Source organism: Pan troglodytes, chromosome 5 (genome assembly GCF_028858775.2).
Source record: "Pan troglodytes isolate AG18354 chromosome 5, NHGRI_mPanTro3-v2.0_pri, whole genome shotgun sequence".
Lineage (NCBI taxonomy): Eukaryota > Metazoa > Chordata > Mammalia > Primates > Hominidae > Pan > Pan troglodytes.
In genome coordinates, this window is record NC_072403.2 from 54,740,437 (window position 1) to 54,763,543 (window position 23,107).

Here is a 23,107-nt window from a genome sequence, read left to right on the forward strand (position 1 = left end):
GTGTAGTGGCACATACCTATAATCCCAGTTACTTGAGAGACTGAGGCAGGGGAATTGCTTGAACCGGGGAGGTGGAGGTTGCAGTGGGCCAAGATCGAGATTGTGCCACTGCACTCCAGCCTGGCAACAGAGTAAGACCTCGTCAAAAAAAAAAAAAAAAAGAAAGAAAGAAAGAAAGAAAATTTAAAACCAGACTATAATCCTGTGTTAAAATAAAATCTATGATGTAAAACCGTGGAACTGAAAATACTTGCATATTTTATGTCTCAGAAGCTGTGATAAGTAAAACATTCGGGTGTATTTGTGATTTTTAAAACCCCATTGAATAGCTTTCAATTTGGATTTATCAAAATCCATTCTCTATATGAAAGTGCACATTTTCCAAAAAAGTAGCCAGCCGTGGTGGCAGGCACCTGTAGTTCCAGCTACTTAGGAGGCTGAGGCAGGAGAATCCCTTGAACCTAGGAGGTGGAGCTTGCAGTAAGCCCAGATCACGCCACTGCACTCCAGCCTGGGCGGCAGAGCAAGACTCCGTCTCAAAAAAAAAAAAAAAAAAAAAAAAAAAGAAAAGAAAAAGAAAAAGGGAAAAAAAAAAAGAAAGTGTGCATTTTCACATAAGCAAAGAAACCATGTGGGGGTGGGAAGAAGTTGGTCAAAGAGTAAAATGTTTCAGTTAGACAGTATGCATATATTTTGGTGGTACAGTGTGGGGCATGGTGACTATAGCTAATAATAATTAGTTACTTGAAAATTGCTAAGAGACTAGACCTTAAAAGTTCTAATCATATACACATACATGCAGACAACAAACAATAACTATGTGAGGTGATGGGTATGTTAATGAGCTTGATTGTGGTGATCATTTCAACATGTATGAATATATCAAAACATTCCTTGTATGCCATAAATATGTATAATTTTTATTCATCAATTATATCTCAATAAAGCTGAAAAAAACTTAAATTAAAAAAGAAACCATAATTTAAGATGAAGGATTACTCTTGCTACCTGTTAGGCATGCCTACTTGTGTTTGGGCAGGTGTGATTTTTTTCACATATAGAATCCAGCTCTCTGTTGGAATCTGATTTCTCCATAAGAAACAAAGCATTCCTCCTGTTAATTGTATGTGTCAAACTAACAATAGTTACAAAATATTTGCTATACCTCCATCAAGTAGGTCTATTTCTTTTCCCTTTGAGTTTGGGCTGCCCTTTGACTGCTTAAGCAATAGAATATAGTAGAATGGTACTATGAGTTGCTAGATTGGTAATCCTGAGATTCCATTTTTGAAGTCCTACTATGCTGCAGGATAAACAATTAGGAGAGGGGCTAAGACTATGGAAAAGGAGAGGGACCCAACTGAGCTCAGGTTCTCAGACGTCTCTGTCAGGTTGGCAGGGAAGTAAGTAAGCATTTTTTAGAATCTTCAAGTACTTAGCTATCAGCTGAATACCACTGAGTGACGCCAGTCAACCAGTCATAGAACACAGTAAGAATCACCCAGTGAAACCCTTCCCATATCCCTGACCCACACGGGGGCCTGTATTTTGTGCTCAGTATAGGAGGTAGAAAGTGGAGCAAAGTTCTCCATTCCCAAGAAGGTTATATTCTACTTGGTGTAAACAAACTAAAGGACACATCAACAAATTAATTTTAAAGAGGTATAAGTGCTATGAAGGAAACATATATGTTACTAAGAGGGTAGTCAAGACATTTAATTTAGATACTGCAATTAGAAAGGCTAAATGCCGTCATCATTGAGATGATTACATTAAATTTGACATTAGATTGGCAAATAGAAAAGTGTGTTCTAAGGAGGAACAGTATAGTACTGATCAATTCCTTGATGTAGGAAGCAATTTGATCAAGTGGGAAACTGAATTGCAGTTGGTCGTCTCTGTAGTATAGTTAAGTAAGGATTTCAGTGGCCCAAGTAGAGGGTAAGATAAAGTAGGCATCAATTCTTGCAAATATTTCACCATGGTGTACTAGATGTTGGGATTAATTTTTTCCTATGAGCAATAGAAGGCAATGGATTATCTTAAACAGAAGGACGACATCACTCTAAATACATTTTAAGATGATAATATATTTGTTATATTGAAAACAGATTGAAAAAGCATGTTGTTTACTTAATAATTACTTAGTCATCCTCCCAAATCTTATAGCAATACTTATGTAAATACACTATCTATATAAATGCATACATTGTGTGGAATGCTGTGCAAGATAGATGAAAAATCCAAAGGACTCATATTTTTTCTTTTATTAGTAATTTATAAGGAAGGACAGAGGCTGGTGAGCAATTATTGAATAAAAATCTTTGCAAAACTTGGCTTTAGAAAAAAAATTATCTTAAACCAGTCATAGTTGCAGTAAAAGAATATCACTGAGACAATGAAACTCTCACACAGTGTGATGTAGTCTGAATTCGGAAAGGATGTTGATACATTCCTAAAAGATGTTTACCTTGAAATGGGACACTCTCTAAAAAGAAGCTATAATGTACATAGAAGCGAAAAATGAGCTCTAAATTTCATCAAGATATAAATGTAAACATGGATTATCATAGGAAATGAATTAGTGACATAATGTAGATCAAATGTCAATTATCTACATGATCTTTTCTCATCTTTCATTTATACATTTTAGCACAATTTTTAGAATATGATCAATATTGAAATAGTTGTCTTAGACGAATGTGTTCTTAAATATGCTTCATAGGCCATTAAATTAAGATGACTCATTAGACAAATAGCACCTTAAAATAGGCACTAGCATTTTTCACTGTCACAATCATAATGGACATACAGAGCACTATTTTAACACACAATAATATCATTTGTCTTATTGTGCTGTGTTTTTTTAATAACACATACTTATTTTTATTATATTTATTGTGGTTGAACACTTAATATATAAAAAGTCCATCTCAACACATTTTTAAAGGTAAAATAGAGCATTGTTAACTGTAGGCACGGTGGTGTACAGCAGATCTCTACAACATTCATGTTGCATAACTGAAACTTTATAACCAGGAAACAACTCCCCATTTCCCTGTCCCCTTGTCCCCTGGCAGCCACTATTCTACTTTCTGCTAGTCTGAGTCTGACTATTTTAGATACCTCATATAAGTGAAATAATGCAGTATTTGTCCTTCTGTAAATGGCTTATTTTGCTTAGCATGTCTTCAAGGCTTGTACATGTTGTTGCATATTACAGAATATTTTAAAGACCTTAAAGACTGGTAATATTCTGCTGTCATGTATAAACCACATTTTCTTCATCCATTTTTCTGTCAATGGATGGTTTGTTTATATACATTGGCTCATTAGACAAATAGCAAATTTTGTAAATAGTGCTGCAATGAATACTGACATGCTATTATTTCTTTGATGTCTTGTTTTATATTCTTCTGGATAAATGGCTGGAAATAGAATAATGTAGGAATTCTATGGTTAATTTTTTAAAAACTGCCATACTGTTTTCCATGAAAGGCGCATCATTTTGCATTCTCCCCAATAATGTAGAAGAGGTACAATTTCACCATATCCCCAGCAACACTTATCTTTTCATTTTTTTGATAGTAGCCATCTTAACTGGTGTGAGATGATATCTCACTGTGGTTTTGAATATGCATGTCCCTGAAGATTAATGACATTGAGCAATTTTTCATGTACCCATTGGCCACTTGTGTCTTTGGAAAAATGTTATTCAATTATTTAGCCTGTTTTCTATTGGGTTATGAGTTCTGTATGCATTTTGGAAATTAATTATCTATCTTATGTATAGTTTGCAAATATTATCTACATTGCATAGGTTGCCTTTTACTCTGTTGAATTATTTGCTTGCTATGCTGGAGCTTTTTAGTTTGATAGACCTGACTTAGTTTATAGCTGCAATTGCCTATTTTTACTTTTTCTGCCTATAGTTTTGATGTCATATCTACAAAATCATTGCCAAAACCAATTTCAAAAAAACCTTTTCCTTGTTTTTTTCCCCTAGGAATTTAAAAAATTGAGATCTTATGTGTAAGTGTAAATCTATCTCGAGTTGACTTTTTGTGTATATGATAAGATATGAGTCTAATTTTTGCATGTGGATATTCAGTTTTTTCAATATCATTTATTGAAGAAACTATCCTTTCCCATTGTGAATTATTTACATCCTTGTAGAAAAACAATTGACCATGTATGTATTGGTTTATTTCTTGGCCTTCAATTCTGTTTCATTGTTCTATATGTCTGCCTTTATACCAGTGCCATACTGTTTTAATTACCATGGGTTTTTAATGTATTTTGAAATCATGAAGTGGGTTGCCTCAAATTTGTTTTTCTTGCTCAAGATTGTTCTGTATATTTGTGGTTAATATCTAAAATATGCAATGAACTCCTACAACTTGATAATAAAATACCAAGTAATCTGATTTAAAAATGGACAAAAGACCTCAATAAATATTTTTCAAAGAAGACTTATAAATTTCCAACAGGTATATAAAAAATTTATCAATGTCACTAATCATCATTGAAATGCAAATCAAAACTACAGTAAGATATTTCCTTTTACTTCTTAGAATGGCAATTATCAAAATGATAAGAGATAACAAGTGTTGGTGAAGATGCACAGAAAAGGGAACTCTTGCATACTGTTGGTGGGGTTATAAATTGGCACGGTCATTATTGAGAAAAATATGGAGGTTCTTCAAAAAATTAAAAATAGAATTACTATATGATCTAGCAATTCTATTTCTGGGAATATATCCAAAGGAAATTAAATTACTCTCTTGAAGTAATATCTACACTTCTTTGTTCACTGTTGCATTTGTCACAAAAACTGTTATAGAAGTAAACTGAATGCCCATTAATGACTGGATGAAGAAATGTGATATACACAGATCATATACATTGGAATAATGTTCAGCCATAAAAAGAAAGAAATCTTGCCCTTCTTTCATTTCACATAATGTCCTGTGGGTTTATCCATGTTGTCACATAGATGAACCTGCAGGACATTTTGTGAAATTAAGCAATCCAGACACAGAAAGACAAATATACCATGATCTCAATTATATTTGTAATCTAAAAAAGTTGAACTTATAAAGGCAGAAAGTAGAATAGTGGCTGTCAGAGGAGACATGGGGAGATGTTCAAAGAGCATAAACTTTCAGTTATAAGTTGAATATGTTTTGGGAACCTAAAGTACAACATGGTTACTACAGTTGATATACTGCATTGTTTACTTGAAATTTAATAACAGAATAGATTATAAGTGTCCTCACTCTCTTACACATGCAAATAATTGCAACTACAGGTGGTGTTGGATGTGTTAAATTATTTGCCTGTGATAATCAATACACTGTATATACACACACACACATATATATATATACATACACACACACATATATACATACACACACACATATATATATACACATCAATGTGTGTGTATCAAATTATCATGTTGTACACATTGGGCGTATACATTTTGTCAATTAAGTACGTTTTTTTTTTCAGAGATGGGTTCTCAGTATATTACCCAGGCTGGTTTCAAGTTCCTGGGCTCAAGTGATCCTCCTACCTTGGCCTCTCAAATTGCTTGGACCACAAGTGTGAGCTACTTTGCTCAGTCTATCAAGACTTTCTACTTTAATATGTTGATATAATTATATAAATTTTTTCATGTATTATGTTAATGTGGTAAACTATATAGTTTGATTTTCAAATGTTGAACTAAATTTTCATTTTTGAAATAAATCAAGTTTAGCTGTAATATATTATTTTTTTAAATAAAGGACTATATTTGGTTTAATATTTTGTTTAGCATTTTGCATCAATGTTTATGAAGGATTGGTTCTAATTTTCCTTCTTGAAATGCTTTTTAATATAAGTTTTATCCTTCTAACTATAGTAATTTTAGGATCTACAGTGATGTCTCTTTCTTAACCTTAATATTGGTAACTGATACATGCACTTCTTAGTCTTTACTGGTCTTCCTTACTTTTAAGAATTTTATTGGATCAGCAGTCTTCAACATGTGATTGCAGAACTCTATGGATCCCTGAGACATATTGTGGGAAAGAGAGTTTCTGGAGTGCCAGATGAGTTGGTCTCCCCTGTGTGAGACACCCATGGGGAGCCATTGGTGGCCTCCGAGGAGAAAAGTCTCCTTATTGCCTTCCTGTCTTTATGCCCCAAGAGATAACTGCTCAGCGGCATTCCACAGGTTGCTCAGGGAGATAACACTCCCTTGAAGCAGTGGAGTAAAATCAAACATCTTGGCTCCTCCTGAAACCCGCTCCCACCCATTTCAGTCCCAATAAGTTAAAGATCTTAAGTAGTTTAGACACTCGCCTTTGCTCAAGGAAATTCAAGGAAACCGCCACTACTATACATCTTATTGAATGACTCACAAGTTCTCCTTCATTGATTCTTTTCCTCATCCCTTCTTCCCCCTCCCATGTGCCCTAAGAACAAAGAGCTTATAAACCAATAAATTGGGTGAAGGCCGAGAGCTAGGGGCCCTGAGCAAGCCTCCGATGCTCCAGTCCCCTTGACCTTTTAAACTCTTATTCTGTCTCTTTCTAACTCCTTTGTCTCCGCTGGACTTGGGGTACCCACCGGGTGGTGTGGGGCTGGTTTCCCCAACATCTGGTGCCCAATGCGGGGCTCCACATAATCCCTACAAATAATCCGGTGAAGGAACGCCAGAGCGTGGAAAGTGGAGGACTACTGACAAAGGATGCTTGAGTACGTTTTCACTTCAAGCTCTACCTGTAAGTAGGGCGCTCAGAGAATTCCAGGGTAACCTCGGGAAAGTATGGGTCAGGCTAAGAGTAAGTTTGCTAATTACTTAAGCCTGGTGCGGCCGTTATTGCGCTGCGGAGGGGTAATTGTGAGTACCCAATATCTCACATCTTTGTTCCATCTCGTAGAAAAGTATTCTCCTTGGTTCCCGGAATATGGAACCATGAATGTAAAAGATTGGGACGAGGTCGAATCAGACTTAAAACCAGCACAACAAGAGGGCCACGATATTCCCTTCTCCTTTTGGTCTGTGTGGTCGGCAATTAAAACAGCACTGGAGCCCTTCCACACTGAGGAGGAGGAGGAGGAGGAGTTTCAGGATGACATAGATAAGTTTAATAATCAGGAGTCCGATGATCAGCAAAGTGAACCATCACACTCTAGTTTAAAAAAGGGGGAGAAATGGGAAGGTATATATGCTAACTTCCAGAAACTTATGAAAAAACAGTTCCACCTACTGCAGAAACAGTGCCACCTACTATGCCTTTAGGGGAAGGTCCAGAATGGCCACCCCCGCCTCGGCTTTATGAATTTTTGAAACAGGGAGCCTGAGGAAAGGAGGCTTGCTGCTCCCAAGGTTGCACGCCTCGCTGTTAACTATGGCGAAGGGAAGCTTCAGGCTTGCCCAACAGCCAATTACGGTGAGGGAATGATCCCGGCTTGTCCACCTGTTAATTATGGTAGAGGAATGCTGCAAGCCGGCCCAAATACAAATTATGGCACAGGGAAAATCCAGGCAGCCATTCACCAGGCACGAGAAATAGGGGATTTGGATGCTTGGCAGTTTCCAGTAACTATTTCTTCAGCTGAGGAGCCCGGAGAACATGCTCAAGCACGCTGGGAGCCATTTCCTTTTAAAATATTAAAAGACTTAAAGTAAGCAATTGGAAAATATGGGCCAAATTCTCCTTATGTTCATTCCTTGTTACAATCTGTGGCTTATAACCGGCGTTTAAAACTTCTGGGTTGGGAGTCATTAGCCCGATCCAGCCTGTACCCCTCTGAATTTCTCCAATTTAAAACCTGGTGGATGGATGAAGCAACAAATCAGGCACGCAGAAATGTTCAAGCCCAACCTCCTGTTAATAGCACATCTGATCAATTGCTTGGAATCGGACAGGCATGGGGTACTCTCAATCAACAGATGGTAGTGAGTGATGAAGCTGTTGATCAGCTCAGAACTATATGCCTAAGAGCCTGGGAAAAAAAATTTACGACTCTGGTACTACTTATCCTTCTTTTAACTCAGTTCAACAGGGTCCAAGGAAGCCTTATCCAGATTTTACCGCCTGTTTGCAAGACGCGGCTCAAAAGTCTATTTCGGATTTTCATGCCAGGAAAGTGATTGTTCAGCTGCTTCCTTATGAAAATGCTAATACAGAATGTCAGGCAGCAATTAGACCTATTAAGGGAAAGACAGATCTAAATGAGGAAAAATCTTAAGTGAATACATTAAAGCCTGCGATGACATTGGGGGGCATTTAGATAAGGCCAGCCTCCTTGCTCAGGCAATGGCTGGACTAAACGTAACAAAAAACACATGAATGTTCCCTGGATCTTGCTATAATTGTGGACAGATAGGACATACAAAAAGAGAGTGTACAAAGAGCCAAAAAAGGCAAAACTCGGGACTGGGCCCCTATACAAAGCGGGGCATTCCCAATTCAGGACTAGACGTCCCCGACTCCAAAGGGAGTGTTCCCAGCCCAGTCTATCCCTGTACAAATGTACAGCAATTGTCCCCCTCCACAGCTAAAAGTAGGGCAGTAGATTTATGCTGTACCGAAGCCATATCCCTCCTTCTTGGGGAGCCTCCTAGGAAGGTCCCAACGGGAGTTTACAGCCCATTGCCAAACGGCACGGTGGGACTTATAATGGGAAGGTCCAGCTTAAACTTAAAGGGAATTCAAGTACATACTGGAGTACTGGACTTTGATTGCCAGGGAGAAATTCAAATTGTTATCTCCTCCACTGTTCCCTGGAGTGCTATATGTTAAGTTAGGAGAAAACTCAGAAAAAAGAACAGGAGGATTTGGAAGCACAAATTCAGCAGGCAAAGCTGCCTATTGGGTAAATCAAGTCTCTGACAATAGACCTATTTGTATGGTCACTATTTAAGGAAAACAATTTGAGGGTCTGGTTGACACAGGAACAGATGTGTCGATCATAGCTCTTTATCAGTGGCCAAAAAACTGGCCCCCAAAAAAGGCCCCAGTGGGTCTTGATGGGGTCGAGGGTTTGCTTGTATCTCACCAGGAGAGAATCAGCTTTCTATCTGGGTACCCACAAGACATCTTAAGCTGTGCCATGAGCCAGAGTCCGAGGAAGAGGAGAAGATCTCGGAACGTCCCTGCACCCCCATTTCATCAGATGGCTCAGATGAACACCTCTGTTGAGCAGATGGAAACCAGTAAAACTCGCCAAGCAACTCAACCGACCTGTGGGCAGATGAAGAGACTAGCTCACATTGCAGAGGAGAACCTGAGGTCTCAGAACAAGCCGCTGACTACCAGTAATCTAATGGTAGCTATGATGGCAGCAGTCTCCTTGGTAGTCAGTCTCCCCATAGCTGAGGCAGATCAAAATTACACTTATTGGGCCTACATTCCATTCCCACTACTGATTAGGCCTGTTACATGGTTATACCCTCCAGTGGAGGTTTATGTTAATGATAGTGGCTAGATGCCTGGACCAAAAGATAACCGAGGTCCTACTCATCCACAGGAGGAAGGAATGTTAATAAATGTTTCCATTGGTTATTGCTTTCCTCCCATCTGCCTGGGGCCAGCAGCAGGATGTTTAAATTATGATAAACAAAGTTGGATGGTTTATGTCCCTGCACATAATGGATCAAAAGCCTCTATTCATGTAATCAGTGGAACAACATTTCAATCTTTGGACACTATTAAATGCCTTAAGCATGGCTATGTTATGACACATTGCTAGATTAATAAATTTAAACCTAATAAGAAGCCCTGCCCTAGGCAGGCCACTAAATGGTCTGAAAAGCTAGAGGTGCTAACCTGGGAAGATTGTATTGCAAACAGCGCTGCTGTACTGCAAAATAATTCCTATGGAATCATCATTGATTGGACCCCTAGGGGACACTATGCAGTAAATTGTACTGGACAGAGTGAAGATTGTAGAGACTTCTTTTGCAAATGACTACCCAGATAATGCACCAAAATTATACAGAAGAATTAAAACAAATTACCCTATTAAGTGGGAGGAGAACGGTATGGCTCCTCCAAGCCCAGAAATGATTGATCCAATTATAAGTCCAAAACATCATCCAGAATTATGGAAATTAATGATGACTGGAACCCCAATTTGGATTTGGAAAGGGGAATATAAAACAGAGACCCAGGCCAGGCACGGTGACTCACGCCTGTAATCCCAGCACTTTGGGTGGCCGAAGCAGGCAGATCACGAGGTCAGGAGATCGAGACCATCCTGGCTAACAGGGTGAAACCCCATCTTTACTAAAAATGCAAAAAACTAGCCGGGCGTGGTGGTGGGCACCTGTATTCCCAGCTACTTGGGAGGCTGAGGCAGGAGAATGGCATGAACCCAGGAGGCGGAGCTTGCAGTGAGCTGAGATGGCACTACTGCACTCCAGCCTGGGCGACAGTGAGAGACTCTGTCTCAAAAAAAAAAAAAAAAAAAAACAAAAAACAAAAAAAAAAAACAGAAACCAGAGACTCATAGTAAAAAACTTCTATTTGTTGTAGCCACGACCTCTATTTGGACAGTCCCATTGCAGAGTTCTGTTAAACCTCCTTTTATGTTGGCAGTGGGAAAAATTAATATCCTACTTAACTCTCAAACCATATCGTGCCTCAACTGTCATCTTTTTACCTGTGTTACTTCTACCTTTAATAAAGATAACAGCATTTTACTGGTTAGGGCCCGAGTGGGAGTTTGAATACCTGTTTCCCTCAATAGGCCTTGGGAGGCTCTCCCGCCATACATATCATCACTGAAGTACTAAAAGGAACACTTAATAGATCAAAGAGATTCATATTTACTTTAATAGCTGTGATCATGGGCCTTATAGCTGTCACAGCTAGTGCTGCTGCTGCTGGTGTTGCTTTGCACTCTTGTATTCAAACGGTGGGCTTTTTGGATAGTTGGCAGAAAAATTATTCTAAGCTTTGGAAATCCCAAAGCCAAATAGATCAAAAACTGGAAAATCAAATTAATGATCTCCGTCAAACAGTAATTTGGATGGGAGATCAGATTATGAGCTTGGAGCATAGAATTCAAATGATATGTGTTTGGAATACTTCTGATTTTTGTATTACTCCTATCTCTTATGATGTCACTGAACACCACTGTGAGACAATTAGACATCACCTACAAAGAAAAGAAGATAATTTAACACTAGATATGGCTAAACTGAAAAAACAACTTTTTGAAGCATCTCAGGCTCATCTCACCCTGTTACCTGGAGCTGATATTCTTGCTGGAGCCACTGATGGTCTTCCTAATACCAATCCTTTAAAGTGGATTAAAACCGTAGGTGGATCAACCTATTGCAAATTTTATTTTGGTTTGTGTCTGTTTATGCTGTTTGTTTTTAGTCTACAGATGTGGACGGCTCCTTGGGAGAGAAGCCAGACACCGTGAACAAGCCATGATAGCAATGGTATTTGTTAATTAAAAAAAAAATAATAGAGGTAAAAAAGGGGGACACGTGGGAAAGAATTTCTGGAGTGCCAAATGAGTTGGTCTCCCCTGTGTGAGACACCCATGGGGAGCCATGGCCTCTGAGGAGAAAAGTCTCCTTATTACCTTCATGTCTTTATGCCGTGAGAACATAACCACTCAGTGGCATTTCACAGGTTGCTCAGGGAGATAACACTCCCTTGAAGCAATGGAGTCTAAACAAACATCTTGGCTCCTCCTGAAACCTGCTCCCACCCATTTCAGTCCCGATAAGTTAAAGACCTTAAGTAGTTTAGACACACATCTTTGCTCAAGGAAATTCACAGAAACTGCCACTGCTATACATCTTATTGAATGACTCACGAGTTCTCCTTCATTGATTAATCCTTTTCCTTATCCCTTCCTCCCCCTCATATCTGCCCTAAGAACAAAGAGCTTGTAAACCAATAAATTAGGTGGAGCAGAAGAGCTCTGGGCAATGAGCAAGTCTCCCATGCTCCAGTCCCCTGGACCCACCTTTTAAACTCTTATTCTGTCTCTTTCTAATTCATTTGTCTCTGCTGGACTCAGGGTACCTGCCGGGTGGTGTGGTGCTGGTTTCCCCAACACATATTTAGTGGACCTGCAAGGTCAAAGTAATTTTCATAGCAATACTAACATATGATTTGCCTTTTTCACTGGTTCACTGTGTTGACATTTGTACTCATAGTGCAAAAGTAATGGTGTGTCATTTAGTAAAAATTATTTCTGTTTACCCTCAACCTTTGAGTATACATCTTTTTAAAGTTCTGTATGACAAAATGGGAAGTATATTTATAATGCTTCTGCTGTGTTCCAGAGTCAGATGGATAGCTCAAGGAAAACATTTGTGCAGTTAAGTCATCAGCTGATCTAGTCAATTTTCATGGAATACCACTTTTACCTGAAAGAAAAACATGACAGAAAAATATAATTATTCACACTTAGATATTTGGAAGATAGTTTCCCATAGTTGAATGTGGTAAGTTTTTGTTTGTTTGTTTGTTTGTTTGTTTGAGATGGAGTCTTGCTCTGTCACCCAGGCTGGAGAGCAGTGGCACGATCTCAGCTTACTGCAAGCTCCACCTCCCAGGTTCATGCCATTCTTCTTCCTCAAGCCTCCTGAGTAGCTGGGGCTATAGGCATGCACCAACATGCCTGGCTAATTTTTTTGTATTTTTAGTAGAGACCGGATTTCACCATGTTAGCCAGGATGATCTCGAGCTGCTGACCTCGTGATCCTCCCACCTTGGCCTCCCAAAGTGCTGGGATTACAGGTGTGAGCCGCCATGCCTGGCCAGTGAATGCAGTAGGTCTTTAACTTCAAAGTAAATAACTGAGTCTTGTTGCTAATTATAAAATTTGAGCTTTCAACCAAAAAGTAGAATGTAGGAAAAGGTGTATCTTCCACAATGAGCTTGATTGTTTCTTAGTATTTAAAATTTTCCTTACTGAAGAGATGTTTAAAGGTATTAGTGAATGTGACATATTGGTATTGTATAATGATATGTCTCAGCATTTTAAGTTATACATAACTAATGGAATAAATATTTTCCAAATGACCAATGAATGATGTTACAAAATCGTGTATGGATACAAAATCTATTCAATGTTCAACATTGCTCCAGAGATTTTAATTTAAAAGTATATAAAAAATCATTGATAAGGTTTCAAATTCTATGTGTAAGAAACTAACCAATTCATAAAGATTAGTTTAACTTTTCAGTTGTTTGAGAGTAATACGAAAGAAAATCCACAATTATCTGAAAAGTATATTAAAATCGTCTTTGCTCTTCTAAATTTGTATCTTCCTGAGGCCAAATCTTCTTCAATGCTTCAGTCAAAATAGCATATACAGAAAATAGAATACAGAAGAAAATATAAGAATTCAGCTGTCTTCTATTAAGCCAGATACAGAAGAGATTTTTAAAATATAAAACAATACCAGTCTTCTGCCTGCAGTTTTTTTTTTTTGGTTTGGAGAAAATGTAAGCATTTTCATAAAAATATATGATTTATGTTAACAGGTAACCAGTTTATTATAGTTACTTTTAAACAATTTATTGAATAACTCATTCTTAAATGTTTTGATTTAATTTTTAATACAGCAGATATCTTCAGTGATCCAATGGAATGCCTGATTCTCTTAGGTCCCCTGCTGCTTGGTAGGTCCTGAACTCTAAGATTAGGCCCTAGCCTTTTGGAAATAGATAAATCTGTGCTCATCTTTTCAGCTTCTTGCCTGCTGCTTTCTATCCAAAATATGTACTGTCAGGGTTAATAATTGGCAAATGTCATGATGCAAAACTTTACAGAATATTGGTTTCACCTTTGACTTTTCCTTCTCTAGGAATCTTAGCCTTGAAGTCCTCTAACTTGCATTGATAGCTAACCAATGCCTTCAAACATTAAAAAAAATCTTATGCACGTGTTCTAGTTTTTCTTGGTGGAAGATTGACCTATGATAAAGTTGTCCTTTATAGACTAAAGTGGAACTCTCTCATGAGCATCTATGGTGAAGTAATAACAGAATATTTTTTTTCAAGTTTCCCCAAATGATTCTACCACATGGTCAATGTTGCAATGGTTCTGTGGAAGCAATACAGGAATTTCAATTGCATAGGCCTGAATCCAACCTTGTTTATCCAAGTGATGAGTAATTTTATGTGTTGACTGGGTTACTGGGTACCCAGATACATGGTCAAAGTTATTCTGAGTGTTTCCATGAGATTGTTTTTGGATAGGATCAACATGTCCATTGGTAGAATAAATAAAGCAGATTGCCGTCCCTAATGTGGATAGTCCTCCCAATCAGTTGAAGTCTTCAATAGAACAAAATGACTGACCTTTCTTTGGGTAGGAGATAATTCTTCCTGCCTGATGGCCTTTGAACTGCATTTTTCCTGCCTTAGACTTGAATTTCTTGAAGTATTTACTCTTCCTTGATTTCACGCCTTACAGCCTTCAAAAACCATTGGTTCTTCTGATTCTCAACCCTTCTAACTCAAACTGAAACTACACCGTTGGCTTTCTTGGGTATCAGTTTGCTGACTCACCCTGCAGATGTTGGCACTTGCCAGCTGCCATCATCACATGAGCAATTTCTTACTATAAACCTCTTAAAAGATGACTAGATAGAAACATATCTAGCTAGCTAGCTAGCTAGATGATAGATAGATAGGTAGATAGATAGATAGATGATAGATAGATAGATAGATAGATAGATAGATAGATAGATAGATATCCTGTTGGTTCTGTTTTTCTAGGAACCCCTGACTAAATTCAGTTTCTATGTGGCTTACATATCCTTGCATATTTTAGCATATTTAGCATATTTTTCTACTACTGAACAAAGTCCTAGCTTCTTTATAAACATATTATGTGGGGATTATTTGGAGTAAACACTATATAGTAGCTATCACATACCATGAAAGACAACCAGTATTAAATACTATCCCACTTACATATTCCTCTGTATCCGAATTTTACCTAAATATAGAGGTCCATGAGGTTTTTGAACATTTCAGACAAAAATCCCACTTCATGGTGTTTGCCTTTTTTATCCTCTCTGCCTAGATTACTCATTTCTAAATATATAGGAGACTCACATCATCTAAGCTATTGTTCAAATGATTCCTTCTCTCTGAAGCCTTCCCATACTCCTTAAAGTTGCAAAAGCCCTCTCCCATTCCTTCTCCTTTTCAGTTGTTTTTTTCTCACAATATGGATCAATTTCTAATATGTTTATATTTACTTATCTATTTCATGTATTCCTTCCACAACCACCCCACTGCAACATAAGCTTCATAGGGGCTAATTATTTTTCGTTTTTGTGTGTGTGTGTGTGTGTTTATATCTGTTTTGTAATTTTTCTTCAGTGCTTCAAAGTGTACCTTTTCTAGTAAGTGCTTAATATGTGTTTGCTTAATAAATAACAATCTGTTTAAGAAGATTATAGAAGTTTCTCAATGATCTTCATCTACTCTGGCAGCCCACGGAGAGACCAGCCTCTTGACTTCATGTACAGAAAAGTGGGGAGGAATGGCAACTTACTCAATAAAAATTAGAAGTTTAAAAATCAACTTTTTAAATAGGAAGGTGTGGGGTGCATGACTTATTTACATACTTTCTGATACTGGAACACTGTTGGGGGACTTAGAGGTTTCAGAGAGTTATTTCCTGTTGCAAGAGGTTTTGGAGAGTTATTTCCTGTTGCACACATTGAAACTTCTTAGAGCCCTGATATAAATGTCAGAGGTACCACTTTTAAGACTAAGAAGAAAACACTTTCACATAATACTTCTCAGCTGGTAACATAAAAACAATGTTTCAGTGGGGATGACTTCTAAGGTGGATCATGGAGATTTGGGCAGTCACCAGTTTCTTGGTAAGCATTGTAAATCAAGCATTTAAACAACATGTATTACTAATGTTATGCTTGCCTAAACACTATAGGCTCCACGGAAGATTAAATGTTTTTCCTTCTAATGCCTTTCAGTATCAACATCATAATTATCTTCATTATCTTTGTAGTAATAAATAACTATTTAGCATTATTACATTCCACGACTTGCTTAGTGCATATTCTTTAACTTAATTCACACAGCTACCCAAATACCCAACATTCACACGTGAGAATTAAAGTTTTCAATGATTCAGCTTGAACAAGGAATACAATTCTAACTGTACTGTTGTGATTCTATGCAGAAAGAAGTCCTCTGAATACAAATATGATTCAAAGCTGTTTTTAATTATACATGTTATTAAATGTGCTTTACTCATTTCCTTGATTGATTATTCTAACACTAATACTAATAACATCTGCCAAAATATCCTGCAATTATCAAGTATCTACTATGTGTTAGAAACTGTAAACAGTGTCATGCACAGTCCTCATCCTTAGAGAAATAATAATTCCTCTGAAATATAAAGCAGTTATAAGTAGCAAATAAGTTTAGAGATGAGAGAAACTTCTGTGGGCTATGCCATTTAGTGAAGATGCTATGGGTTGACAGACATTGTAGAATGAGTGGAATTTAAACGGGTAATGATAAGAGTGGCATGTTCTAGGCAGTAGCAGCATATTTAGAAATCATGGGTAAACCAGATTTTCTGGAGCAGAATCGTAATTTTAACAAACAGTAAGGCAAAAACTTGAGGTATACAGGTTAGAGTTAACTCAAAGATGTTAAAAATCAACAGAAACAGAGTTGATTTGCCTTTAATCCCCAGAGGTTTTTCTGTTTTGATTCATAATGGATCTTTTTGGAGAATGAGGGTAAGAAGATGGCAGGCTATAACTATGATTCAGATATATAAGGGCTTGTACCTAAACATGCTGAGAAAGTGAAAACGAAAAGTGGTGGGCAGGTATGAAAACAAATCTTATTCGAAAGTTTATTTGGGAACAAGGAATTCTGAGGTATTAGGAAAAAGGTACAGATTGCAAAGAGTTGAGACAACCGAGGGGCTGATTTCCGAGATCAGAATTTTGTAAAGCCTTCAGGTCCTCCACAATTGTTGTAACTCACAGATTTAAACATAGCATAAAGCACTAATGTTATGCCAGCTTGAGCATTATAGGCTCCATAGAAGATTAAAGACTTGTATTTTTTTCCATCCAGTTCCTTTCAGTGTCAACACTGTAATTATATTCATTGCCCAGGAAAGATCATTCAAGTTGTTAACGACATGAAACTTCAAATGGTGCAGCAAGGTCAGAAAAATGTAAGGTTGCAGTGGTGTGTATAATTCCTGGCCCTACTGTCTTCAGCTAAGGAACTAGGGGGGACGTACTCTGCCTGTAGATCCACATAATAGATATAATACAGTAAGTGAGCTGGCGACATAAAGTCAGGGATGCAAAGAAAAGCCAGACCTGATGTGTTTTATGAATTATGACACAGTGAAAGAGTCCTGTAGGAGATGGACAATGGACGGAGTCATTCATTTACCACATCCATATGCACTGAAGACCAGCGATGTGGCTGATTCTACGAAGATAGCCCTAGAAATAGCAGCGACACTTACCAAGCTTCTGCTGTATAACTGGTGTTAATCACTTTACAAGTAATATATAATTTAATCTTCATTTAGGCTCTGCACATGTAGGTGTTTTTATAGATGAGAAAATTGAGATTAAAATATTAGAGATTTTCCAAATGCCCCAAAGTTGTCAAATGGTAGTGCCAGGGAAAATTGCAATTCATCTAATTTCAAAGACAGCTCTTAAACACTATACTATAAACTGTAGTTTTGAATCCACATGATTTGGAGAATGATATTACCATTCAGGAAGTAAATTACACATAAAACTAGTTTTGTAAACAAAAGAATGAGTTTAGTTATGCATTGACTTGTTCTGAAAGTAAAACTCATAATGGGCAGTAGGTAAAACAATTTGCATTTAGGATAGATAGAAGAAATGCATGAAAATAAATATTTGGGAATCATCTACATAACAAATAATATTCAAAGCTACAAGCATGAGTGAAGTTTCCAATGGAAAGGGTGTGCGAAGAAGAGGTCTGGCGGCTAAATGCTGCATGAAGAGTAGTGATAGCAAAAGGAAGCAGAAATAGAACAAGAAGCACAGGAAGTGTATATCCTGTGGCAAAAAGTTAAGGAAAATAGTGGTTGAAAAAAAGTGGTTAAAGGAAAGCTATGTGGCATTTTGGATGTTTAGTAATGAAAACATTATGACAAAAATTTGAAAGTGTGGAGTGTTTTTACTAAAGAAGTATACACTGTCAGGTAGCAGTGCCTTGTATGATATATAATAAACAGTCATGAGAGGAATTATTAGAATTGAGAATGAAGCCTGTGGTCTCAAACTAAGTTAAAAATACTAACACATTTTGGGGCATAGAGCACAAGTAATGAGACAGCTAGTGAACCATATAACATAGAGAACAACCCTACATTTTATGGTCATGCTTTCATGCATTGGAAGTTTTGTTGCATAATGTATGAGATGATTGATTAAACACATATACGTTTCTGTTTCTTAAATATCTGTTCTCCATTTTTACTTCTGTGGGAATAAGTTCTATTTTCAGTATAATAATAATGATAAAGAAAAAAATTAGCTAACTTATATTGAACACTTTATATGCCAGGCGTATTTCAAGTACCATATGGATATATGATACTTACAAAATCATATCAGATAAGTTGCTGTTACTCTTACTTTTTAGATAAGGAAACAGATATAGAAATATTACATAATTTGCCAATTAGATCACACATATACTAAGTGGTAGAGGCATAATTCATAACCCTGTATGTAATTGCCCTATCAATGGAACAAAAAAATTGGTTATGCAGTTGTACTCGAAATTCACAACAAAATCTGAATATCACAGTATTCACATTCTTGCTTCACATTCACATACTTCCTTAAAATTCCTCACCAGAGCCAATTCAAAATAGTTCTTATCAATATGAAATACTATTAAAGCAATGGTTACAAATGAGAGGGCAAGAACTTGGGCAGGGGTGAAAAAGGAAATATGTTCTATATAGACACAATACAAACAATCTGAGGTAACGTAGTAACAGGTATTTTTATTGTGCGTCATTTTACTCACTTTAGAGATACTTTTTTTTAATTGAAGGTATGTGCCATCATGCATTGAGCAAGTCCATCAGTACCATTTTTTTCAACAGCATGTGCCCACTTTGTATCTCTATGCCAACATTTTTTAGCAATAAGGTATTTTTAAAGTAAGATGTGTTGTTTAGACATAATGCTATTGCACACTTAATAGACTACAGTAGGGTATAAACATAACTTTTATATGCACTTGGAAACCAAAAAAGAAATGTGTGACTTGCCTTGTTATAATGTTTGTTGTATTGTCATGGTCTGGAACTGAACCTACAGTATCTACAAGGTATGCCAGTGTTGAGTTTTTATAAAAGGGACCAGACACTTCAAACATGGCAGGACATCATGAGAGGGAGCCAAGGGTTAACAACTGGATCAGGCCAGGGAACACCGAGGAGGGCCTTGTTCAAATATTTCCTTTCCCATATTTCTCATCAGACTTTCTAATCTGGTCTCAGGCCCCCATTGTCAGTCAAAACCAATTCCAACCTCTCAAAATACACTTTTGATCATTTTCTTCATAAGCTGAAAAATATTAGGTGGTCTTTTTCCACCTGCTATGAAAGATATATTTCAAATTCACAATAATGAAGTCTTCCTCTATGTGAATATCCTTCCTTTCTTTAGCCTCTCAGATTCCCACCTATTTTCCATGATGCAGTTTAAATGTCACTTATTAAATAACATTTTGCCTAACTATCCAGGGAATTTATCCTCAGGGTTCTTCCTCAGGATTCTTGAAACACTCTGTGCCTGTATCTTAAGATTATTCTAAAAACGAAATTAAATAATGCATGCAAAAAAATGTTGGAAAAAAGTGTGTAGTGTATACATAGAAGGAAAAGCAACTCTCTTTAAAACTGATGAGATAGTATTTTTGCTCTGGGCAGGGAAGGGAATGAAAGTAGCAATTCTATCTTCAGAGACACTGCACAGAACAGATCCTAAGCAAACTTCCAGCAGAGGCAGATAAGCACTGTTTTACACAGAGCCTCTGGGCCAGTGCTGTCTGATAGACTTTCCTTAGCAAACTAACACAGGAACAAAAAACCAAATTCTGCATGTTCTCACAAGTGGGAGCTAAGTGATGAAAACACATGGACACAGAGAGGGGAAGAACATACACTGGGGCCTATTGAAGGGTGGAGGGTAGGAGCAGGGAGGAGGTCAGGAAAAATAGCTAATGAGTACTAAGCTTAATACATGGGTGATGAAATAATCTGTATAACAAACCCCCATGACACAAGTTTACTGATATAGCAAACCGGCGTATGTACCCCTGGACTTAAAATAAAAGTGAAAAATAACAAAAAATTAATGATAATAAAAAAAGAAATATAATGTGAGCTACCCATGTGAGTATTATAAGTGGTCTTAAATGTTCTAGTAGTCACACTTAAAAACTAAAAATAAACAGGGGAAACTGAATGTAATAATAGATTTATTTAATCCAATAGCTAAATCGCACTTCAATGCGTAAAAAGCTTTGACACACATTCTTTATTTCACATGAGCTCTTTGAACTCTGTCATCTATTTTATCCTTACAGCACAGCTCAGTCTTGTTTAATTGGCTCATAGTTCCACAGGGTGTACAGGAAGTATGGCTGGGGACGCCTCAGGAAACTTATGATCATGGCAAAAGGCAAAGGGGAAGCAGGCACATCTTACATGGCAGGAACAGGAAGAAGAGAGTAAAGGGAGAGGTGCCATACGCTTTTAAACAATCAGATCTCATGAAAGCTTACTCACTATCATGAGAACAGCAAAGGGGAAATCCATCCCTCTGATCCAATCACCTCCCACCAGGCTCCACCTCCGACACTGGGGATTACAGTTTAACATGAGATTTGAGTGGAGACACAAATCCAAACCATATCAACACATATACACTATTTCATTTGTTTAACGATTTGCCTAGGGCTCCATTGAAGGTCACCTTGCCACCTAATGTGAACATGGCTGTCCTGCATTTTAAAGTATTCTGATGCAGTAAAATTAGCTTAATATACTTCCACATTGAATTTCTCAGATTCACTGAATATATTTTGTTGTTTTTTAACTACATTAATTCATCACAGCAAACATAGACTCAGTTTATTTGGAAAAGCTCAAATATTCATAAAATCCAACTTAGGCTTCAGAATTGTCTAATACAGTAACCCTTAGTCACATATGGCTATTTAAAATTAATTGATATAAAGTAAAATTAAATTTTCAGTTTATCAGTCACTTTAGTTGCATTTTATTGTTCAATAGCTACACATGACTAGTGGTGACTGCATTGGTCAAGTGCAGATATGAAATATTTTGTCATCTCAAAAAGTTCCATTGGACAAAACTGCTTTAGAGATTCATAGCATACATTATAATGATGCAGTAAATTCAGAGACTGGTAAGTTTTTTCTGACTTTAATTTACTGCTATTTTTTAAATGTTGGAAAACACATTTTAAATGTGTTTTCAATAGCCTCTCTAAAAGAAATAAACTAGCTTATATAACAATCTTTTCTGACTTCCCCTATAATATTCTGTTAGTGTTGCCAAGCATTTATTTAATTAATTTGTAAATCATATTGAGAACTTTGCCCCTAAACTGCAGTAAAACTGCCAACTATTTTAATGTTGTAATTTTTAAAAATATTTTCTTTTATGAACCTAGAGCAAAGCAGTAAGTTAGAAGTTGCCATGGGCCAATGACTTGAAGTTAATTTCATTTACTTGTTGCTTTTTACTGCTTTTAGCTTGATTCAGATTTCTTAAACCTGCTTTCATTACCTTCTTGGTGATTTCATAAGACATAATGATTTCATAAGACATAATTGACTCTGCCCAAGATGTATTAGAAGACATTTGTACATTGTTTTTACTACCTTGTCTCCTCATAATAGAGCATCCTGGTGTCTTAGTCATTTTATGCTATTGTTTTCAACCAAGTTAAACTTATCAATGTAACAGTTAAACTTATCAATGTAACTATGATTGAGAAATGAGTCAACTTGAAAATGATGCTGGAATACTGCGAGTGGGAACCCATTCTGGCCATGCAGTAATCTTCCAGGTTCATGAGAACTGATTTTTCCATATACGGAAATATTGTAACATGAAATATTTGTTTTGTTTTCAATAATTTTTGAAGACTGTTTATTTATTTTACTCCTCCTCTGAGGTTTTTTTTAAATAACATGTTTCCTATTGACCATTTACCATATTAAATATTATTTCTTTTGTTTACGAACATTTTTTACCTGATGTCCAAATGTGCAATAAACATCTCCATTGCCAGTAAAGTCTGCAAGAATTCTAAAACGTAATGATAGAGAAAAGAAGCATGAGTTATTATAAATTATTTCAAAAGTTATTGATAAAAAAGGAAGATTGAAGTAGTAGTTTGTGTGTATTAGTCCATTCTCACACTGCTATGAAGAATACCCAAGACTGGGTAAATTATAAAGGAAAAGGGTTTAATTGACTCACAGTTCTGCATGCCTGGGGAAGCCTCAGGAAACTCACAATCATGGTGGAAGGCAAAGGAGAAGCAGGTACCTTCTTCACAGGGTGACAGGACAGAGTGAGTCGAAGCAGGGGAAATGTCAGATGCTTATAAAACCATCAGATCTCATGAGAACTCACACTATCAGGAGAACAACATGGGGGAACTGCCCCCATGATTCAATTACCTTCACCTGGTCTTCTGGATCTGTGGAGATTATGGGGATTACAATTCAAGATGAGATTGGGTGGGGACACAAAGCCTAACCATATCATTGTAATTAGTCTTTGTCAAATAATTACAATTTTTAATAAGTAATGGAATATTTACATATATACATATTCTGTTTTAGTAGTTTTATCATGGATACATATTTGTCTCTATGTCTGTAACTATATATATATATATATATATATATATATATATATATAACTATTAAAGAGTCCAAAAAAGATTAAAAATTGGAAAACAGAAAAGCTGTGGCCAAAATAAGAGGTACTAATCAGAACCAGT